We start from the raw sequence: 23344 nt of genomic DNA, 5'->3' as shown, positions 1-23344 counted from the left end.
GCATATGTGATCGCTTCAGCACTGGCTTCAGACTCGAGTCCCGAGATGGGCATGGCGCTGCGGCACATACCGTGTGTTAATCACCCCTTCCTGCCATCAGACTTTCAACTCTTGGACAGACCTCTGTTTTATGTGGACAGGAGTTCCCCTACAGCAGGTGTCCAGATGTGTTGTGGTCACCACAGAGGCCTCTCAACTGGGTTGGGGCACTGTGTGCTACGGGCATGCAGCAGCGGGCTCCTGGGGACCAGGTTGCACATCAACTGCCTCGAGTTGTTGGCAGTACTACTTGTACTACTTGTACCCCCCTGCGGAGGTCTCTTCGGGGCAAGCACATCTTGATCAGCACAGCCATGGTAGCGTACATAAATCGCAAAGGTAGTGTACGCTTCCGTCACATGTCACAACTCGCCCGCCATCTCCTCCTTTGGAGTCAGCCACGACTCAGGTCGTCGCTCGCCACTCACATCCCGAGTGACCGCAACATGATGGCAGACGCGCTGTCATGACAGCGCGTGGCAACATTGTGGTCAAGGATTTCTTTTCTCACGAGAGAAAGCCACTTCAGCCGTTCCTTCTTCCCATGGGATTGAGGACGACCCGGCTGGCATTGAAGGCATTTCGCTTTCCCCCGGAATTGGATGACGATTTCACCACTGCATCGGAGAGCGTCACAGCGGCATCTGATTCTGATATCTCGCCTAGGCTGCCAACTTTGAGTCCACTCGCCCAGTCTGAGCCTGACGCACGGATGTCCGCTATACTTTCCCCGGCCGACGGGGGCGCAAGGTGGACTGGAAACCTCCGCCCCCCCTCACGGCTACTCGATCGGTTCCGCGGGTGCATGATGAGCCAACGAGTTCGTGGAGGGCACCTTTTACTGCCCGGAACCGACCTCCTTGCTCATCCGCTCTCACTACCCTGGACAGTGGGGCGGTCCACGAATACACAGAGACTGGAACTGCCCGGTATTCCCCTCCAAAGCCTGTAGGACAATGCCGTCACTGACTGTGAAAGCCTACAGTGCCACTGGACAGGCCGCCTCCGCCCTGCATGCCATGGCTCTCCTGCAAGTTCACCAAGCCAAGGCACTTAAAGATCTGCACCTGGGTAGTGCCGATCCCAATGTGCTGCAGGAACTGTGCCCTGCCTCCAACCTCACTCTCAGAGCTATGAGGGTCACAGCGCAAGCACTCGGGTGGGCAGGACCCCATCTATGACCCGTGAAGCTCCTAGGCGTCCCTGAGACAGGTGACCCGGGCATTCAGATGTTCGCTCCAGAGATGTTCGCTCACTCACCCGCCATCTCCTACTTTGGAGTCAGCCGTGACTCAGGTCGTCGCTTGCCACTCACATCCCGAGTTACCGCAACATGATGGCGGACGCGCTGTCATGACAGGTCTCGCTCAGCGGAGAGTGGAGGCTCCACCCCCAGGTGGTCCAGCTGATTTGGGACCGCTTCGGCAGGACACAGATAGATCTCTTTGCCTAATATTTTTGCACCTAATGCTGATGATCAGGGCTTTTTTATAGATCTTGAAGGGATGTTGCGAGCCCCTGGCACCCCTCATGATATATTATTGGGAGGAGACATTAAACTATTGATGGACTCAGTCCTTGATCATTGTGAAGCAAAAGTGTGTAAGTTCCCTGGAGCAAAATTGACTCTTAACAGGATGTGTAAAAATCTTGGTCTATAGATAGATATTTGGAGACGTTTGAACCCGTCTGGTTGGGACTATACATTTTTCCATAATATTAATTCCAGAATAGATAAAACAAATAAAATATCTAAATCCCTCATGAGATGTTGCCACATACAGAGAAAAATAAATAATATAGTTGGCGCTTTAATGTATCCCTTTTGCAAAATCTGGAATTCCAACAAATGAGAGACTGAAATCAATGTTTAAATGGAGTTTATATGGTCCTCGGTGTCCTCTGTGGGCGTGCCTTGCGAGGTACTTAAATAAGTTCTTAGGGGTCTGATCATACAGTATGCCTCATTCACCAAATAATCCAAAGCACCAGAACTCGTGGAGTTGGAAGGGAATTTTAAAAGTGCCAAGGCAGAGCTGAAGCTCTGAATGTTGTCTGATGGCCTCGAGAATTGGCCCAATTGAAATACAGATATAATACTGTTTTGTTGTGGAAGGTGGAGTTTTGGCTATTCAGGGCAAGACAGTCATACTTTTGAGTCGGGTGACAAAGCAGGGAAGCTTTTGGCTTGATGTATAAAGCAGAGAGAGAGAGTCATTTTCTGCCATTCCCTCAGTGACATCTGCTGGTGGTAAAATATTTACCACAGCCATTGATATTAATAATGCTTTTAAAGAATTCTGTCTTGATCTCCATAGTTCCAAGTCTTTGTCTACTTTGTCTCCCTAAACTGATGAAAATTCTCTTGATTCTGAGATGACCTTAGAGGAGCTTGGCATGGTAATTAAGGTCTTGCCTACAGGCAAGTCTCCTGGGCTATACGGCAAATATTTAGATCTTATACTACAGAACTGGCTCCACTTTTGTTGGACGTTTATACGGAATCTTTAAAGAATGGAAAGTTCTGCCAACCATGACACAAGCCCGGATCAGTCTGATTCCTAAAAAGGACAAAGATCCTAGCGAGTGTAAGAGTTGGCGTCCAAATTCCCTGATTCAGCTAGACATAAAAATATTGTCAAAAATGACAATGTCTGACTAACCAATTAAGTAAAGTTATGACATCTCTTATTTATATAGATCAGGTGGGGTTTATTCTGGGCTGCAGCTCTTCTGATAACATTATCCGTTTCATCAATATCATGTGGTCATGTGGCGAATGATCAGACTTCGGTCGCTGCCATCTCACTTGATGCCGAAAAGACATTTGATAGCAAATGGATTAATTTCAGATTATTTGACTCTGGATGAGGCACCCAGCAGGGTGAGAGGCTGCTCACTGCAGAGCAAATGGCTGGAGCTTACGTTTAGCTCCCCCTCGCTAGACGTCCAGCGAGGAGGAGCTACACGTCCAACTTGGAGGACATACACGTAAGTTTGTAAGCAAGTACAGTGAGCGCACGTGCACGGCACCACTTGGAAAGATGGCGGACAGTCACAGGCAATTCGACGTAATGGCAGTATGTAAACACTGAACTTTAAAGATAAACTAAACTTTGAGACATGTGTAAAATGTTTCCTTAGACATATCTCGACATGAATATTAATGTTAGCTATTTTAGAGTCCCTGAATGTTTAATCGTGAATATGTTAACGTTAGCGTCACAAAACCTAAATACATATTATTTGTGGTTCAGCAAAGCATTTTAAGTTTTGTCTCAGCTAATGTTAACACAGTCTATTTATAAGTGAAGTGGAATTCTTCCTTATGATGCATGCATCTAAAGTCTTTGCTCTTCTGCCCTCTAATGGACACCGTATTCATAATTTTGGAGGAGGAGGTTCTGTCAGAAATGGATACTGCGATGATATTTGGGAACGCAAGGAAGCAAAGTTGCTTAAAACGCCAAAAAGCAGCTGCTGATTCAGGTGTTCCATTTTCTGTTGAGGTGACTGTTGGAGGGCCTCTTTCTAAAAAGTCATTTTCAATATATGAGCCAAAGATATCACAACACAGCAGGCTGGCAGCAGAATAGCAGCATATGATTCTAAAAAGAAATCCTGGCACTGCCCATGTGCCAAAGCAAGACAGACATGTCTCCATAAAACAATTGCTAAGTGTTTATCTATGCAAACTGACTGGAACTAACTGTGCAGTAAACGGTTTTAATGTGCACCACCTTCCAGACAATCAGAATCCAGTATTTAGACAGACCATGGTATAATACAATATGATCAACTTTGTTTTCTGCTTACATGTGACTGCTCCAGAAGATATATTGTTTTATAATAATGAAATGTGTTGTGTTATTGTTTTATCATAGAAACTCAATTTTCACCTGGCCTTTGGAATATGTCCTTACTGAGAGACTGTGAAGTACAGCTTTTAACTTCTTTGCATGTAAACTATTATTATCAGCAGTGGAATGTCATCATATAATACATTCAGAGTATACTATATACTGCTTGTACAAAATTGTCTTATTCCACTCTTAATTAACAGGGTGCACCACTTCAGCTTGGAGGGACTGACGGTGGGATATTCATGTTGATCGTATGTGGTCTTATAATTGCTATACCATTGTGCTAAACACATTTTTTTAATATAACATCAGAATTTTGATTTTGTATTTCAGTATACCCTGTAGGGGAAGCCCTTTGATTTTTCAGCAGTGAGTTTTTACCAATTTCTGGTTATTTGTTCAGCAAAAAGGGTTGAAAACACAATTAAAATGTTATGCTTAAGATTTTCAATTGCCATCTTTTTTCAGTCTGTCACGCCTGTAATCAGGAGGTGGTGGTGCCATCAGTTACTTCAGGCATTTCCTCTGGCAAGGTATGATACTGATAACTATATGTGTGCATTCCCAGTAAAAAATAATGCACACTGGAAAATTTTCCAATTTTACTGTTTTGTCACTTTTTCTTCAAAGCCAACAGTCAATCATCAAGCAAATGATCCAACCGGATCTAAACATCATGGAGGTTACCACATCTGTGTCAGACGTCATGGAGGTCACCCCATCTACGAGAATCCATGTATGTAGAGAGAATATTTATGTATTTACTGGGTGGAGGAGAACCGAACCCACTTTGCTGGGAAAGATCAATTACCACAGGTCATAAGGATGAATGAGGATGATGCCTTGTTGGCCCATAACAATGCGATTAGTAAACTTTGTTTTGTATTGTCTTGTAGTTTTAGGGTTTGTAAAATGTCTTGTATTTTAAACCAATTAAAGTTTTGTGGGGGAAAAAAGTTTTCTTGAAACTTAATATACTATAGTTCAGTTTTGTATCTTATATCTTATTATACATTCTGTTCCTAGATTGAAGATTGATTTTTATGTTAGCTGTACATTTTGCTAATAATGGTTAATAGAAATAAAATAAATACAGCAACACTTGAGGGCAGTGAAGTATGTGACTAATAAATTGTAAATTAAGTAATACTTCCAATCTACTAATAAATGTTCCTGGAATGGTTGCCATGCTACTAGTCTCAGAGCACACTTGTTCTCTTAATTTTTTCTTTAGTGTGACACGTGGCTGGTTTGAGACTACTGGACAGGTTACTTATTACCATTTGATTAAGACAGTGATTTGATTAAGATGTGGACTGAGTTCATCCAAAATTATATTCCATGTAAATTAAATTCACAACTACACAGTTGTACATGCATTAATTTTTCTTTTTGAGGTGGAGATCCTAAGTGTACATATAAAAGGAATAATCAAGATAAGACAAGCAAATAGGTGATCATTTTATTTTTGTATCATACCTGCAAGGGCAACTCAGTTCCCAAGTTTAAAAGCAAATAGCATATTAGGAGCATCATTTATTACATTAATTTAATTGAGATCAATTCACAAATAGCCTTAATACGATGGGGAAGGAAAAAAAGCAGGGGTGCACAGATAGTCTAGTCATGCCGTTTGTCACAGAAACAATGCCATGAAATCATAATTTTGTTTTAAAGAAAGGTCAGGCAACATCAGCTATGCCAACATCTCCAGTTCCATGCAAGTCTTATGGTTACTTTGACTTAATCTTTGTGCATCAACAATAAAAAAAAAATCCTCATTAGGTTAAGTTCGCTCTGACGAAGGTCTTGCATTAACGTTAACAACCATTAGGTGGCGAAATGAGTGGTGCTTCACTAGATCCATAGAGATGGAGCTAGACTAGGTTAGGAGAGGAGGAGCTTACGTGTAGCTCCTCCTCGCTGGACGTCTAGCGAGGAGGAGCTTGCTCTGCAGCGAGCACCACTTGAGCAGGGTTGCCCTCTTTCCACATTATTGTTCTGAGTTGTCCTGGAATCATTAGCAGCTGCTATAAGAAGGGAAGAGGATTTTCCAGGGGCAGTGGCGGGTGGTATGGCACACAAGCTTTTGTTTTATGCTGATGATATTTTATTATTCATCTCTGTCCCTGTTAGATCTTGCCTCCAAAGAATTATTAATTCCTTTTCTAAATTCCGAAGCTTTGGCACTGACAGCGTAATGCCCAGTAACGGCTTTTCAGCCAGGCGCCTTCCAGTGGTCCAAACAGGGCATTAAGTATTTGGGCATTTTATTCCCAGCCAATTTATCTGATTTAGAGTTAGTTTTGACACCTTAATAAAGTTTTTCAAGCTATGTGGGCAGGTGGTCTTTAGTGATGGGTCATTCGTGAACGAGTCTAAGTGTAGTACAAGAGTCCCTCTTGTAGGTGAACGTTGGGAGCCAGCTTGTATATCAGTAGAGCCAAATCTATTTATAAAAATATAAAAAAAATTCAGATATGAATAATCAAAAGATTTAAATGAATAGAATTAACTAATTCAAAGAACGAAAAAAAAAAAATACATTTCGTTCTGACTGTCTGCTCAGACTAGCAGCCTCACCTGTTGTTCCTGTCAATCAGACAGGATTGTTGGCAGTGTCAACCAATGAACCAGAGATGCGTGAGGGAGGGCAGGGCCAACTCACTCACAGACACAGGATTTATCCTCCTTTAAACAAGCCTCATTTAAACGAGACAGCCTTCGTAGGCCAAATGGAAATGGAACGTAACATGGTTGCTATGACATCACGCCACTCTTTAACAAGCTTGAGATTAATATAGATTCATATAATTCTACATAATATATACTCTTCGCCCATCTACTGAGGTACTTCAACTTGGGAATTAACATTCCTTTCATTCGAACATCATATTATAACTGGCATAATTGTTTTTTAGACATTTACTTTGAAGCAAAGAATTGTGGGTTGCGAATTCCCTTGAAAGAAGGTCACATTTGAAGGTCGCATTCAAAGGCTGCATTCGGAGTGTCCTCCTCGCTTTTCTGAAACTTCGATGACGTATGCGGCCGACAAATGCGGCCTCCGGAGGATGCAACCTTCCAAATGAGACACAGTCCCACAATTAGCTGCCAAGGAGAGAGAGGCTGCTTTCTTCTGCTGTGAAAACAACAGCTGGAAAGTGGAAAATGAGTCAAAAGCACAGTAGCATTTGGATGCATTTTAATAATGTAAACAATGTTAGAGCACAGTGTAGAATTTTCCAAAACATAATCTCATATAAAGCCAGTTCTATGCACAACCTGCACCGGCTTATGCGAACTGTGCACCCTAATAATTTAATTAGAATTGTTTTAACACCACTCAGAGTCAAACTATCGCAAACTGTTTGACTTGAAAAAATACAAAACATCTATTTTTTTTTTAAGAGCCGTTTGGGAGCCAAAAGAGCCGGCTCTTTTTGGTGAGCTGAGCCGAATTAGCGACTCACTGAAAAGAGGCGGAATGCCGATCACTAGTGGGATTCATTATATTTATCTATGATTGGGAAGGTTAATGTTATTAAAATGAATTGTATTCCAAAATTTAACTACATGCTACAATCTCTCCCTGTAGATGTCCCCCTCTCTTATTTCAAGCAATTTGATAGCAAGTCCCTCATTTGGAATGGTAAACATCCTAGATTACATTTTAATAAATTACATAGGCTGATTGACAATGGTTTGCTAGGCCTACCCAAGATTTTGTTTTATTATTATGCATTTGTTTTCAGACATTTGGCTCATTGGTTGCTTCCACCTGAGAGAGCCCCTCCCTGGTTTTGCATTGAAAAGGAAGTTCTTGCCACTGCAAAGCCTTTCTATCAAACTAATCAGAGAAGTTAAGTTACACCCAGTTATCTCGCATTTGCACACGGTATGGATAAAAGTGTCCAGAGTGTTTAATTCTGACATTTATTTAAATGTTGCCTCGAGCATATTGCTGAACCCCAAATTATGTATTAGTAAATCCCCTTTCTGCTGGTCAGATTGGAATGTGTGGGCGATTACTACGCTCTGTGATCTATATGAGAGTGGAGTGTCCTTTGAATATTTGGTTAAATATTTTGGGATTCCCAGATCTCAGTTCTTTTAGGTATTTACAGCTGTGCCACCCTAAAGTGGCAGATAATCTGGAAGAGGTGATTACTGCTTTTGGTAAAAGTCATGAGGCATCGGTGTATTACTCCCTGCTAATTCAGAGTCTGGGGGATGGAGCTTTAACTTCTATGAAGAGATTATGGGAGAAAGATTTAAAATTGGTATTGGAGGAAGGAGTGTGGGCTAGAATTCTAAAAAAGTCTGTATCTAGAGATGCAAGGGTGCGCTTAATGACGATTGTATTGGCTTGGTCTTAAAGACACACCCACCTGCTGGCAATGGCAATCAAAAGATGTAGATACAACCCATGTTTTTTTGGGCGGTGTTCAGATCAAAGAATCTGAGTTTTTTGTTTGTTTTTGCAATTAACAATTTTTATTGATTTTCAATGACAATTCAAATAAACACAACAGGAATCACGGAATCGCATTACATAAACTTAAACCCTTTCTTCCGAACATTCCCAACCAGACACAAACACACACCCCAGTGGCCCGACATCAAACCAACAATGACACACAAAGTAAACAATAAATCAACAAACAGTATTCAGAAAAAAAAAAAAAAAAAGAAATCTAAATAAAAACAATAAGAATGCACACACACATTCAATATTACCCATCTCCCCCTGAGAGTCCTCCACAAAATCCAAATACCTACCCCATGTTTTATTAAATAGTCCCCTGTTGCCCAGCCTTCTACAAACCATCCCTCAAAAGCTGTCACCCAGCCCAACTCCACGCACCACTCCAGGAACAAGGGTCTTCCAGCTGATTTCCATCCCCTAAGGATGACCTGCCAATCATGACATCAGCCAGGACCCAACACTTCATGAACCCATCTGCTACATCAGTGACCGTCCCATCGCTTAGAACACAGAGCCTGGGGCAAAATTAAACCTGAGCAGCCAACACATCACAAATAATATTCTGAACTGTCGTGTTCTTTTTTGAGGAGACGAAGTCAAGTTTTCAAAGTAAAAATTGTAAAAGGTTGTGTTAATTCCACATAGTTTGGTACATGGTTCCTGCTCTATCCAGTAAGTCCTAGAAAGACCAACATTTGCTGAAATGTCTTGGGTTTACCATGTGACAATATGTTTGTTATTTGTGCTGCAGTAAGGGTTAGTGAGTTTGCAGAAATCAGCCTTCCCAGGAAGGCAACTGTTCTTCGTGCCACTTGCGTTTTTTCCTTTTTAACTTTGTACCCAATCTGAAGATCCGTCAGCACGCTATCACTGCTATCACAGTGGTGGGGCCCAGATAGTTTGGTTCTCCTAGCTTGGTTGGTTTCAGGCTCTTCGCGAGCATCTTCATCATCGCTGTTGCAGCCCTGACAACCAGACAACCAGGGAAGCCCTTTGTGGTTTTTGCAGCATCAATACTTTTAGTAACCTCATATGCTCTCTCTCAGTATATGATACATCCCATGGTGCCAGAGGAACTCACAGACATTTCCGGTAGTCTGGAGCGCCATCTGGTGATGTGTAGGATCAGACAGCGGGTTTTTAAACCACCAGTAGAGTCTTGCTCTTGCTGCTCAGCTCTGAGGTGCTTGTTGATCCTTTTCTTTATTTTGTAATCTCTTATTCTCTGGCCCTCCAGTGGTACTTCCAGTGTTTTTACAGTTTATAAATTCATACTATATTTCATTCTACATCATTGTTATTTTAGGCTGCAATTATTTTCCACCTTCTCTCTTTCAGCTGGTCATTCTGACCCAACTTGCTTCAATGATGGCAACATCATTACTATTTCATTTTATATTCATAAACCACACTGTAATTTCCTCCTATGGTTACATGTTTTATATTAACTAACAATAATCACTTTCTTCATTATATAATAAATTTTCCCTTAACACTGAACGTCCTTACAAAGTGCAAGCTATGCTGTTTTCCATAGTTTCAGACTGCATCAGACTAATTCAGAGTATTATATCAATAAAAGTCTATGGGGTGCCGTTTGTAAAGTGGCTCACGCTGAAAATAACAGCAACATTTTGTCACATTTAGCTTCAAACAATGTTTAAAAATCTGGTATGAATTTTTGACGGTCACTTTTTAGCACATTTACAACAATATTTGTTAACATAGAGATATTTTAAATAGTTAAATCTAAATATTAAATGCTACACTTAAATGTTAAATGTTAAATATAAATGTTAAATATAAATATAAATGCTAAATATAAATATAAATGTTAAATATAAATATAAATATAAATTTTATATCTAAATGTTAAATATAAATATAAATATAAATGTTATATCTAAATATTAAATATAAATCTAAATGTTAAATCTAAATGTTAAATCTAAATGTTAAATATAAATGTTAAATATAAATATAAATGTTAAATTTAAATGTTAAATATAAATATAAATATAAATGTTAAATCTAAATGTTAAATCTAAATGTTAAATCTAAATGTTAAATCTAAATGTTTCGTGTGAAACTAAATATTTAGCTAATATGCAAATTTAAATGCCGGTAACCGGAAGTGCCAAAATAAAAGCTCGAGGAGGTCAGTGGGTAGTGTCAAATAACGAATAAAAAACATCTCATCAGGGAAATGGACTCTTGGACATGGATTATCATGATAAAAACTAACTAAAATAATAAGCACGTTTGGATAAACTGTAACTGTAAACAGTAGACTACTTTGAGGTTTTAGTGTCACTTTTATGAAAGATGAGGGACTTATGACCTGTGGCCATTATAGCCAGCCACGAGGGGGCTCACTTCGACTGATCTGTCATGTTTGCTTGCATAAAGGCCAGCAAGAGCCAATCCCTACCCGCCCCTGACCAGGAAAGGTACTGTCGGTCATGGCCGCTCTGTGAAGATGTCAAACGAATCGGCAGAGCCGTCCTGGCGGCTATACAAAATTTCCAAACGTGCTTATTATTTTAGTTAGTTTTTATCATGATAATCCATGTCCAAGAGTCCATTTCCCTGATGAGATGTTTTTTATTCGTTATTTGACACTACCCACTGACCTCCTCGAGCTTTTATTTTGGCACTTCCGGTTACCGGCATTTAAATTTGCATATTAGCTAAATATTTAGTTTCACACGAAACATTTAGATTTAACATTTAGATTTAACATTTAGATTTATATTTATATTTAACATTTAAATTTAACATTTATATTTATATTTATATTTAACATTTATATTTAACATTTAGATTTAACATTTAGATTTAACATTTAGATTTATATTTAATATTTAGATATAACATTTATATTTATATTTATATTTAACATTTAGATTTATATTTAACATTTAGATATAACATTTATATTTATATTTATATTTAACATTTATATTTATATTTAGCATTTATATTTATATTTAACATTTATATTTAACATTTAACATTTAAGTGTAGCATTTAATATTTAGATTTAACTATTTAAAATATCTCTATGTTAACAAATATTGTTGTAAATGTGCTAAAAAGTGACCGTCAAAAATTCATACCAGATTTTTAAACATTGTTTGAAGCTAAATGTGACAAAATGTTGCTGTTATTTTCAGCGTGAGCCACTTTACAAACGGCACCCCATAAAAGTCAATACAAAATCAAATATATAACATATCATTCCTCATACATATCTTCATTGGAGAAATCAATTTCCTTCCAGTTTGGTCTTTGTTGCATTGGACTATTCACATTGATCAGTGTCATCTACTTAGTTATTGGTTTGATAAAAACTATAATTTCATCAACGGTAACACACAATACAATATTATTCCCCTCACAAGAATTGCTGTTTCAATCATTATACCAATTTTAGTCAACCCTGCACCCTATTTCTTAAACAATTCCATTTATATTGTTACAAACAGACAAGACAAGCAATCTTAATCTTTAGTCACCACCATGTTTCTTTTCTATTCTTCATTACTTTTAAAATGTACATGAGTTCAATAAAAGCATAAGTAAAAGTAATAAATCATCTTCCATTCTAAATTAATTATCATACAAACATTCCCATGTTTGTTTAATACTTCTATAATAAATCAGGCACTCCTTTGTCTGCAACGGTTCTCAAAACTCTACCCCCAAAATCAATCTATATATAATCCTCTAATGATCCCCTGATAACACAGTGACAGAATACTTGGTATTTAACACTGTGATAAGTTATTTTAGTAAAGCTTTTACCCACTTCCTTAAACCCCTTTCAAACCTTCTTGGTCTAGGGCGGTGAGGCCCTTGCCACTGGTCTTGATACTGCTCAGTCCTCAATCCATAATAATGTGGTATCAGTAAACAGATATTTTCTTTTTCAGGGAGTATCACCAGAGAACCGACACAGCCAATGGAACCATCTACAAATGCTTAAATATGGAGACAATTCAAAACATGGTTAAATTCAAAAATCATTATTAAAAAATAATCAATCTATTAAAATTGTCCAAATTAAAAGTAAAACATGCTAAAATTGAACTCATTTATAGATCACTAATTTCCATTCAGGTTTTATTTCTGCTACTTTAGCAAACGTCACAAGAGACCATGTATCATGGAGGGAACTAAAATCAGAACAAAGCCCTGTCAAGCTTCTAGGGAGCTTAATTTAAAAACATTACCTTAATTCAATAATAGTCTCTAGTTTTTTAATCTACATTTATTCTTTCAGATGAATTTTCAACTTAATCTGTTGTCTCTAGTCTAAACCCTTAACTTTAGATTGCCCTCTGAATATATAAAATCTTTAATCTTTGATGAGGAGAGCTGTTTGAATATCTCCTTCATATCACTCTCTAACATTATTGTCAAAGCACATCTGCTTGCAAAATCTGCTCTTGTGTTTCTTTTTCAAGCAGACACGTCAATCTTAGACTGAAAATGTGGTGGGGGGAGGGGACATTCCACTCCCTCACACTGTTTCCAATCTCATTTCTTCTTCTTTCATTTTAGAATCTCACAATAATATATTTAATTTATTCTTCAACAGTAGAAAGTTATATTTATAATAATGGATTATATTAACGGCTTTCAAACTTTCCCATCCCACACCATTTAAAAACAAAACACTACTCTCAACTTACTTTCTTTTGTCCTTTCAAACAACAGATCCTTCAAATCTTTAATAAAACAGAAGCTTTACCTTTCTTTTACGACATTCTCTATATAATCAATACAACTTTATTTTAGCCTTCTGTTCAAGCAGAGGTATACATTTTCAACACCTATATTATTATTAATATATTATAATCCCTTATTTATTATTAAGTAATCATTTATTATTACTACTTTCTCCATTTCTTACCCTTTCTCAGGTGCAAGAACTTCCATTCTATCTAATAAAATAATATAAATCAAGTTTTTAAACTAACAGAAAAGTAAGTAAAAGTTTAAACAGAATAAAGTCATAAAGAGGCACAATGGAAATTCAAACATATCTTTTTTCTTGTGTTTTGAAATACTTGCTCAGTAAAATACACTATGTTCTTTTAATTTCTCATGATTTTTTTTATCCAAATGTATCTTCATCATTTAACAGTTATCATTATTATACCTCTAAAATTATACTTTAATTTATTAACTATGGCAAATGGAAATAGTAGTTATAGAAATAGACTCAATTCAATCATCTCTTTGTAACACCCACTAACCCTAATGAGGGTACTCTCTGGAAAATTTGGGTGAGTAACCAATCCAATAGGTAACTCTATAACTTTGCCATACATTTGTAATATTTACTCTTCAAATCAATAAATCAGTGGTTAGCTGCTGGATTTAAATTTAGACCTTTCAGAACAATTTAGACATGGGTATGGAACCCCATTGATGGCATTCTAGAAAATCATAAAGTGATCGTATAAGACTGAAATCAACTTTTCCAGAGAAATTTTAATCCACATTATAAATGGCAAATCAGTAATGATTACCAGCAGTAATGAGCGCAGGAGGATCAATCAGATAATAGCCCACATCATTTTCAGTCTTCTTTGTCTCCTGATTTCATCCTGCAGTATTAGTAACTTCTATAAAATCATAATTCAGCCGGGGAACTCAGTCTAAGTGAGTTTAAAATTTTTTTTTTAGTATCAGTTGTGAGAAATCTTGCTATTTAGGGTCCCTTCCTCAGATAATATGGGGGGAGCCAGAAGGTAACTTCTATCTGGTGTCCCCAGATTCACACTATTTGAGTGACCTGTATATTCCCTCCCCGTCAAACAGTAGATTCCAAGCGTGTGTTTGTTTCAAATTAAATCCCTCTTTAAGCAGCCAAGCTTCTACTCACAAGTGAGCGGACAGTCATAAATTGGGATTATTTACCTCAACCACACTCTTCTGTTAGAATCTTTTTATAATTCCTCCCACATTTCCCTTCACTACTTGTGGCCGGTCAGTTTGTATGGAGTACACCTGAGCAACTGACTCAATCTGTCGCAACCCTCGAGTTTGTTTGCACCGTTAGGTTACCGCTCTCGGGATTTATTGTGACAGAGACACCCCAAGTTTAAAACACACTGCTTAGTGAGCATTCCACTCACTCTTCAACCGCAAAAACAAAACACAATGTCCCTACCAGTTTAATCTATTTTATTGCTAAGTGCGTTCAAGGAGATGGAAACTCAGCGTCCCGGGACTAAGTGGCACTCGTCAGACACTCTGCCCATAATCCGGTCCTGGCTCCACTGTTCCAAACAGGCCTCCAAGGTCTTTGTCTCCATGAACCACTCTGCCCTTAAGGCAGGCCTCCAAGGTCTTATAATTACACTATTAATTTATTGCAGTAAAAACTGGCCTCCCAGAGGTCTTCAAAAACATATCACACAACACATAGCAGTCATACAAATGATTTAATGTACTTATTCCTTCATATGTAACAATTTGCATTCTTATACATATAACGTAACGATCATTAATTTACTGTATTCTCAATATTTTTTTAAAAATGTAGTTACTTGTAGTTGGTTGACACCCACACCTAAATAAAATACTATCGAAACTATGCAGATTTTGATTTAACCGGCTCTGGTCACCTTTTTAAATGGGCCCACGTATGGGTATCAATAAGCCACCGCCTCCTGGTGTCGTTTTCAATCGCTCCGCATCATGTCAGGGTCACCAAATTCTGTCATGTTCTTTTTTGAAGAGACAAAGTCAAGTCTTCAAAGTAAAATTTTTATTTATTAACAAGAAAGAACATAGTACAAAAATCAGTCAGCCAGCTGGGGATCTAGTCTGCTTCACCTGTTTCAAGGTTCCCCTGCCTAAAGAATTTCCAGTATATAAACTGTCTCTAAGTTCCCCTCATCTCCTGTGTCAGAAATGCAGCTGCAGTTTCCTTTTAGCATTTTTTTCTACTTAGTTACACACATCATTCATCATTTGTTAACAGGCGTACTTTGTTTAAGATTAGTCACACACATTTATACTGATTAAGATTGCAACACACAACAGAACCCTCAACCAAAATTCTAGAATCTTTATACATGGATGTGTCCCCATTTTCTGATTGGCATCACCAGCAGGTGGGTGTGTCTTTGAACCAAGTCTATACAATCTAGAAGGGGTCCAATAGAATCAATGTAAAATCTTAAATTGCATCAGACGCACATGCATCTCTAGATGTAGACTTGATGTTTTTTATAATCCTAGCAATTAGACCAATTGACGAAATCCTGATAACTTAGAAAAGGAATTAATAATTCTGTGGAGGCAAGACAAAGATCTAGTGGGGTCAGAGACAAATGTCATTATAATAAAATATAATCTACGTAATGCAATAGCTTATGCGCCATACCTCTCGCCACCACCCCTGGAAAATCAGCTTCCTTAATTATCAAGGCTGCTAATGGTTCCAGGGCAAGACGGAACAATTATCGGGAAAGAGGGAACCCCTGTCAGGTGCCCCTATCAAGATTAAAATAATCTGAAATTAATCAATTTGTCTGTACCGCTACTACCGGGGTGTCTATAAAGTAACATAATCCATCCAATAAAAGTATTCCTGAACCCATATATTTCCAAAATGTTAAAGATAATCTCATTCTACCATATCAAACACCTTTTCAGCATTAAGTGAGATGGCAGCGACCGGAGTCTGAACATTCGCCACTGAACACATGGTATTGATGAAATGCCTAATGTTGCCAGTGTTGCTTTTGGGGTCTTACACACTTTTACTTCACTATGATCAAGGACTGAGTCCACCTAAAGATTGAAGTCTCCTCCTAATATTATATCATGAGGGGTGCCAGTGGCTTAAAACATCCCTTCAAGATCAATAAAGACCTGATCATCAGCGTTAGGTGCGTAAACATTAGCCAAAATCAAACTTTTCCATGAAACATGTAAATCACCAAAAGGCCTCCAATGTTTTATGAAAGACAGCGCTTGCTGTGGGCATGTAAATACTATGCGGACATTCCTAGTATCTATCCTCAGTTTGGCCGGAATCAGAGCAAACTTGATCTCCCATTGATTTTAGAGATTCTTGCATTCCTTGAATAGATCATGTTTCTCTCTTGTCAAATTTGCACAAGATGGATGATCTCAGAAATTTGGCCAGAATTGACTGGGGCCTGTCTCCCTCAGCCAATCTCTAAGCCGGGACTCTGTGAGCTTGCTTGATTTCCAGCTTGTGGCCTGTTGTCGAGCAGACTCGGCAAGAGCTCATCTAGGAATTTCCCCATATCTTTGCCTTCCAAATTGTTGGAATTCCTGAACATGAGGATGTTATTTTGCCTTCTGCTGTTCTCCAAATCCTCCAGTTTTTCAAAAAAAAAAAAAAAAATCAATCTTGGTTAATTCTCTCTCCGATGACTCCAGATAATTGTTCCATCTCTCAACATCCAACAATCTTGTACCCAACTCCGAGAATTTTGTTTCCATCACAGTAATCGATCGACATATTACAGCAAGATCCTCGAAGTCCGCAACAACTTTCCTCAGCGTCACAGACATGTTGGATAGTTGATGCTGGATTTCTCCCGGCGCACCGTCCAAACCATGTCCCTGGCCTGCAGGCCCGTCAGAGGTTTCAGCTTGAGCACGTAAGTGTGTTTTAATATCTCCAGAGCCTGAGGATTTTTACTTCTTTGCCATGTAGCAGGATATGTTGAATCTCACCGGTTTATGACATAAAAATAATTAAAAACTAGCAAAGCCATTCACACCAGTCCTCACATGGTGTCACGTGACCTCTGAAGGTTCAGAGTTTTATATGTGGCGTATTGGGCACTCAAATTAAATTTTGCTCCAGACTCTCTATTTTGGGCGATGGTGCTGTCATCAATATGCAGGACAAACACATAAAAAAGTGGGTTCTGACCAGTGTTATGATTGGCTGGCAAATTATTTTAAGGGGATGGAATTCAGATGGAGCGCCCTCATTTCCGGAATGGTGTGCGGAGATGGGGAGGGTGGCATCTTTCGAGGTGTCAAGTAGAAGGCTGGGGTTTTGGGAAATTTGGGTTTGATAGGAAATGGGGCAGTTTTTAGCATTTGTGTATGATCAGGGTTTTTCCGGCATAGAGAATTATGAGGTGGAAGTAGTAATTTCTTAATTATATTTTAGTTTCTATTTAAATTTGGCCCTTTGGGCCTTTTAATTCTCAATTAAACGTGTGCCTGACATCTGCATTTAAGTTGTAATTCTGTGAGACTACACAAGCCCCTGCCCCTCCCCCTCTTTGACATTCTTTGTCACAGCCTCCACACAAACTACGATTCCATCCAAGGATTTGTGAAAAAAGTTTTAGCGCATCAAAATAAAGCTGATAAACACTAAAATTAATCGCTAAAAAAAAGTGTCAACATAATATTTTTCCATTTAACTTGCATAATCTCTATGCCGATACTTCAAATTATGAAACACTTTTGTCAAGAAAATAGTCATTAACATAAAATTTTGTATCACATAAAAAAATTTAGCCCAATTGTTAGCTTGTATTAATCATGACTACATGGTATACATTCTTAAAGCCAATTTGTTGTACGTGATTATGGATTGATCTTAAATGGCATATAGATCCGATGGTGCAAACATGACACTTCCAGGAGTGCCAACACAAACATCTAATATCATTCACATCAACAAGTGCACGGAGAACAAATGAATGGCCACTGTTTGTGATTAATTTAATCATGATAGACATCCATTAATTTATTAAAGTTTCTTTTCCACACCATTCAAAATAATAGATGGCAGTAACGGAATTAGCCCACAATATAAAAAACATATTTCGGTGCACAAAGTTGTTTTAAATTAAACAAATACACACTACTAGGATAAAAGCTCCAGTGTGGTTTTTCAGAACACCATCAGTCCAATTCTATAAAATTATTGTTTATCTTACTTTTGAAAAAATGCCAGCAAAATTCCCTGTATTAAAATTAAATAAATTACCAAATGAAAAAAGAATTCAATTAAAAAACAAAAATTACCAAACAAAAAAATACAATACATGTTTTTTTTAGACATACTTGCCTTTTGTGACGAAGCAGGCGGAGAATGGGGATCTATATGCAGCAGTTTATTAAAAAAAAACAAAGAAAAACTCAGAAGAAAGCAAAACAAGGGAGACCTGGCACAGAGCATCCAAAACATGCAAGAACTAACAAGGAAAAAAAGAAACTAAAAGGGCTTATATACACAAAAGGAACAAACAAGGGAATGAGGAACACATGGGGAAACAATCAGGGAATCAGAACTAATCAGGGGAAAACCAATCATAAAATGAAACTACAAAAGGACTACAAAAACCAAACAGGAACCAAACTAAATTTCAACATAAAAGCACAAAACAAAAGACAACAGTGAACATGACAGAGCCCCCGCTTTAAAGAGCAACATGCAGGTTGGACACCCCTATATAGCATAGTGTATGTTGATGATAAAACAACTAGATTTTCTGAACTGGAGTAATATATATTTAGCCATTAATGATATTTTGAGATAAATTGTGATAAAATAACTTCCGCGTCTATAAAGCACTAACCGGAATTGACGATGGGCGAGGGAGTCTGGTCAAGTTCAAGCTCAGGTTACAATGGATGCGAATGAAGAAACCGAGTTCTCCGGTGTGGACGAACATGCCTATGATGGCCCACAGGCCTATAATTATGAGCAAATTAAGAGTTAAAATAATTAAAAGTAAGACTTACTCTGCTAAGTCCTCGTTTTCGTTGCACAGAATGTCTGCTAACGTTAGCACTTTGTCCTCCAGTCCAGCCCGCGCCAAAATCCGGTGTACACTTTGACGGTGGACTTGATTCCATCAAGTGCACCGAGGAAACAGCATCAGTAATCAGCCTCACATGGTCCTTACTCCGAAATCCCATCCGAGACTCCAACAAATCTCCAGGTCGATAATTCTCCGGAGTGAAATGTACGCCACAAACGATCGAGTGTGTGGTAACAGACGCCGCAGTGAAGTCTGCTCTCTTCACCTGCACAAAACGCACTCAAGACCGAAAAGCCTTGATTTTTCTAGAAGGAAAATGATGGACACGATGTCCTGACAGGCTGGAATTCGTGCAACCAGCACAAACACAATAATTTACCATTATGGCTTCTCTAAAACTTTCTGTACTGCTCTAACTACATCAACACCCACAATGAGAGCTGACCATGAAGCTCTTTTGTTTGCCTCGCCTCTACGCCATATGACGCGTTGATAGCGGGAAAGGCGTATTCCAGAGCCTAGCACATTTTCATCAAAATCTCTACATCAAATGAGATTTCATTAGTAATTTCTACATATGTGTTTTTAAAAGACCTCTGCAGACAATATAAAGTATTAATTCAGTTATAAATTCAACCTGCATGTTGCTCTTTAAGGAGCGGATTCCAGACGCTCCAAAAGGCACAAAAAAAAGAGAGAAAAAAAACAAATTGTCCAAGGGGGCACAAGGGGCAAACAGGCAGTCCAAGGGGACACAAGGGGAAAACAGGCAGTCCAAGGGGGCACAAGGGGCAGACAGGCAGTCCAAGGGGGCACAAGGGCCTGGGAGGCGGCCACAGGACGGGGACTGGGTCAGGGGGCCTGGGAGGCGGCCACAGGATGGGGACTGTGTCAGGGGGCCTGGGAGGCGGCAACATGATAGAGACAGGGTCAGGGGGCCTGGGAGGAGGCCACAGGACTGGAACAGGGTCAGGAGGCCTGGGAGGAGGCCACAGGACAGGGACCGGGTCAGGGGGCCTGGGAGGAGGCCACAGGACAGGGACCGGGTCAGGGGGCCTGGGAGGAGGCCACAGGACAGGGACCGGGTCAGGGGGCCTGGGAGGACGACACAGGACGGGGACTGGGTCAGGGGGCCTGGGAGGATGACACAGGACGGGGACTGGGTCAGGGGGCCTGGGAGGAGGACACAGGTCAGGAACAGGGTCAGGGGGCCTGGGAGGCGGAACCATGGAAGGCCCTGGAGGCGGAGCCGTGGGGGGCTCAGGAGGTGGAGCTGAGGGAGGCTCGGGAGGCGGAGCCGAGGGAGGTTTGGGAGGCGGAGCCGTGGGAGGCTCTAGAGGCAGTGACCTGGAAGGCTCTGGAGACAGAGCCGAGGGAGGCGGAGCCGTGGGAGGATCAGGAGGCGGAGCTGAGGAGGCTCAGGAGGCTCAGGAGGCGGAGCTGAGGGAGGCTCATGAGGCAGAGCCACGGGAGGCGGAGCCGTGGGAGGCTCAGGAGGCAGAGCTGAGGGAGGTGGCGCCTTAGGAGGCTCTAGAGGCGGAGCCATGGAAGGCTCGGGAGGCAGAGCTGAGGGAGGTGGTGCCGTAGGAGGCTCTAGAGGCGGAGCCGTGGAAGGCTCGGGAGACGGAGCTGAGGGAGGTGGCGCCGTAGGAGGCTCTAGAGGCGGAGCCCTGGAAGGCTCTGGAGGCGGAGCCGTAGGAGGTGGAGCCGTGGAAGGCTCAGGAATTGAAGCCATGGGAGGCTTGAAGGGTGGAGCCCTGGGAGGTAGAGCCGTGGAAGGCTCTAGAGGTGGAGCCATAGGAGGTGGAGCCCTGGGAGGTTTGGGATGCTCGAGAGGCGGAGCCCTGGGAGGCGGAGGCGTGGAAGGCTCTAGAGGTGGAGCCGTAGGAGGCGGAGCCCTGGGAGGTTCGGGAGGCGTCGAAGGCTCGAGGGGCGAAGTCTTGGGAGGCTCGAGAGGTGGAGCCCTGGGAGGCTCGAGAGGCGGACTCCTGGGAGGCGGAGGCGTCGAAGGCTCGAGGGACGAAGTCTTGGGAGGCTCGAGAGGAGGAGCCCTGGGAGGCTCGAGAGACTCGAGAGGAGGAGCCCTGGGAGGCTCGGGAGGCACTGGCTCTTGGAAGGTCATGGCCGCTGGTGCTGGCTCTGGGACGGTCGAGGCTACAGGCGCTGGCTCTGGGACGGTCGAGGCTACAGGCGCTGGCTCTCTGACCGTGGCAGGCGGAGACTGGGGAGCAGAAGCCTTTCTTCTTCTTCTCCTCCTCCTCCTCCTCCTCCTCCTCGCAAATGGAGCTGGCAACGCTGGCTCGGAGGCCGTGGCAGGCGTGGGCTCTGGCTCGCTGACCGTGGCAGGTGTGGGCGTGGGCTTGTTGGCCGTAGCAGGCGTGGGGGGATGAGCCATGGAAGTCTGGGGGGTGACCTCAGTGGGAGGAGATGTTACACCCTCCTCCTCTACACCCACAGTGAACAGCGAGCAGCTCACTCATAGAGTATCCTCCACAAACTCGAGGATCGTCCAGTGAGGTTCTGCCGGAGGCAACAGCTCCTTTAGTGAAATACAGAGACCTGCTCTGAAGAAACCCACCAAGGAAAATTCTGGGTAGTCCACTAAATTTGCCAGATCTAAGAACTCAACTGGACGGTCCTCTTGCCTGAGGAGGAGAATTCTGACAGCTGCTAGATCCTTAATGGTGGTTAGTTCTTCTGTGACGAAGCAGGCGGAGAATGGGGATCTATATGCAGCAGTTTATTAAAAAAACAAAGAAAAACTCAGAAGAAAGCAAAACAAGGGAGGCCTGGCACAGAGCATTCAAAACATGCAAGAACTAACAAGGAAACAAGGAAACTAAAAGGGCTTATATATACACAAAAGGAACAAACAAGGGAATGAGGAACACATGGGGAAACAATCAGGGAATCAGAACTAATCAGGGGAAAACCAATCATAAAATGAAACTCCAAAAGGACTACAAAAACCAAACAGAAACTAAACTAAATTTCAACATAAAAGCACAAAACAAAAGACAACAGTGAACATGACACCTTTTAGTTACACAAACTTAATTTAGCCGTACCCTGTTCTATAGATGAAATAAGTTGATTGAATGACATTCTCAGAATGTTCTGCACTTTTTTCAAGACTATAAACTATCAGAGATTTTTGTCCAATGAGTTCACATTCAGAAAACTAGCTTTTGAACATTTTAAAACGTTTAAATCTAATCCTCTTTACCTCGGATCGCATTTGCTGAGCTTCTTCAGAAAATGTAAATTGCATTATGATGCTAAAATACATTTTAGATGATAATCAAGTTCAGTTGGTCATTAAAAGTTGCTGGACATATATGCTGGACATAATGCATTTGTGATGCTTTAGATTAGATGATTGTTCAAAATAGCCTATTAAATATTAGGAATGTATTATATGTAAACCCTGATATTACACCGCCTCAATGTTTCTTTAATAGCTGTGCACACAGCATACACATGGATGGATGATCTTTATACTAAGACCGAAAGTTCGCCTCACTATTTGGTGCAGGTTGCCAGCTGGAACAGGGCCATGACGATTTGCTTTAGGGTCAGAACCGGTCTGTGGCAACCTGCGATAGCTGCAACATCAGGACCAATATTGCAGTCCTATCAGAGGGCAACTGTTCGCTTTTGATTGCAATTCCTCATCTTTTGATTACATTTGTTTGTCAAATTAAAATGATAGTAAGCTTGTTAATTTCATCAAAATATCTCAATACTCTCCCCATTGTACCAAAACTTTTATTAGGGACATTAGGGATTTAAAGGGTACACAATTAACAATTTACACACATGTCTGTATGGAAACGGCTTAAGAGCAGATTTCTTTGCAATTAAAACAAAACTTAAGCTACTGTGTTTTTTTAATAGTGAAGTCATTTTCTGTCATTAAAAGGCCTTTTGAATTTAAACAGGCAGAAAAGGCAAATTTTCTCAAATATTTTTTTTACGCATTTTCACTTTGTCGATAACAAAACAGCACGAAAAGTGGATGGAAATGGTTAATGAAAGATTCCAGCACAAAGAATTAAAATATGTTGGTATAAACTGTCTGATATTACAGACCCTTTTGAACAAGTCTTCAAAAGTGTACAAACTTCTCTTAAATTATTTTAAATAAACAGAGATCTGTATAG

General features: G+C 40.4%; 1 long non-coding RNA gene across 1 annotated transcript; it reads left to right on the top strand.

Moving 5' to 3' along the window:
- The first annotated feature begins 4239 nt into the window (after positions 1–4239).
- Positions 4240–4602, top strand: LOC127617641 (uncharacterized). The gene is made up of 3 exons (XR_007967369.1): positions 4240–4271; positions 4371–4435; positions 4533–4602. It is a non-coding gene; the product is annotated as an uncharacterized LOC127617641 (long non-coding RNA).
- The last annotated feature ends 18742 nt before the right edge of the window (positions 4603–23344 follow it).

Source organism: Xyrauchen texanus, chromosome 24, assembly GCF_025860055.1.
Source record: "Xyrauchen texanus isolate HMW12.3.18 chromosome 24, RBS_HiC_50CHRs, whole genome shotgun sequence".
Taxonomy (NCBI): Eukaryota; Metazoa; Chordata; class Actinopteri; order Cypriniformes; family Catostomidae; genus Xyrauchen; species Xyrauchen texanus.
This window is presented reverse-complemented; position numbering and strand designations above follow the sequence as displayed.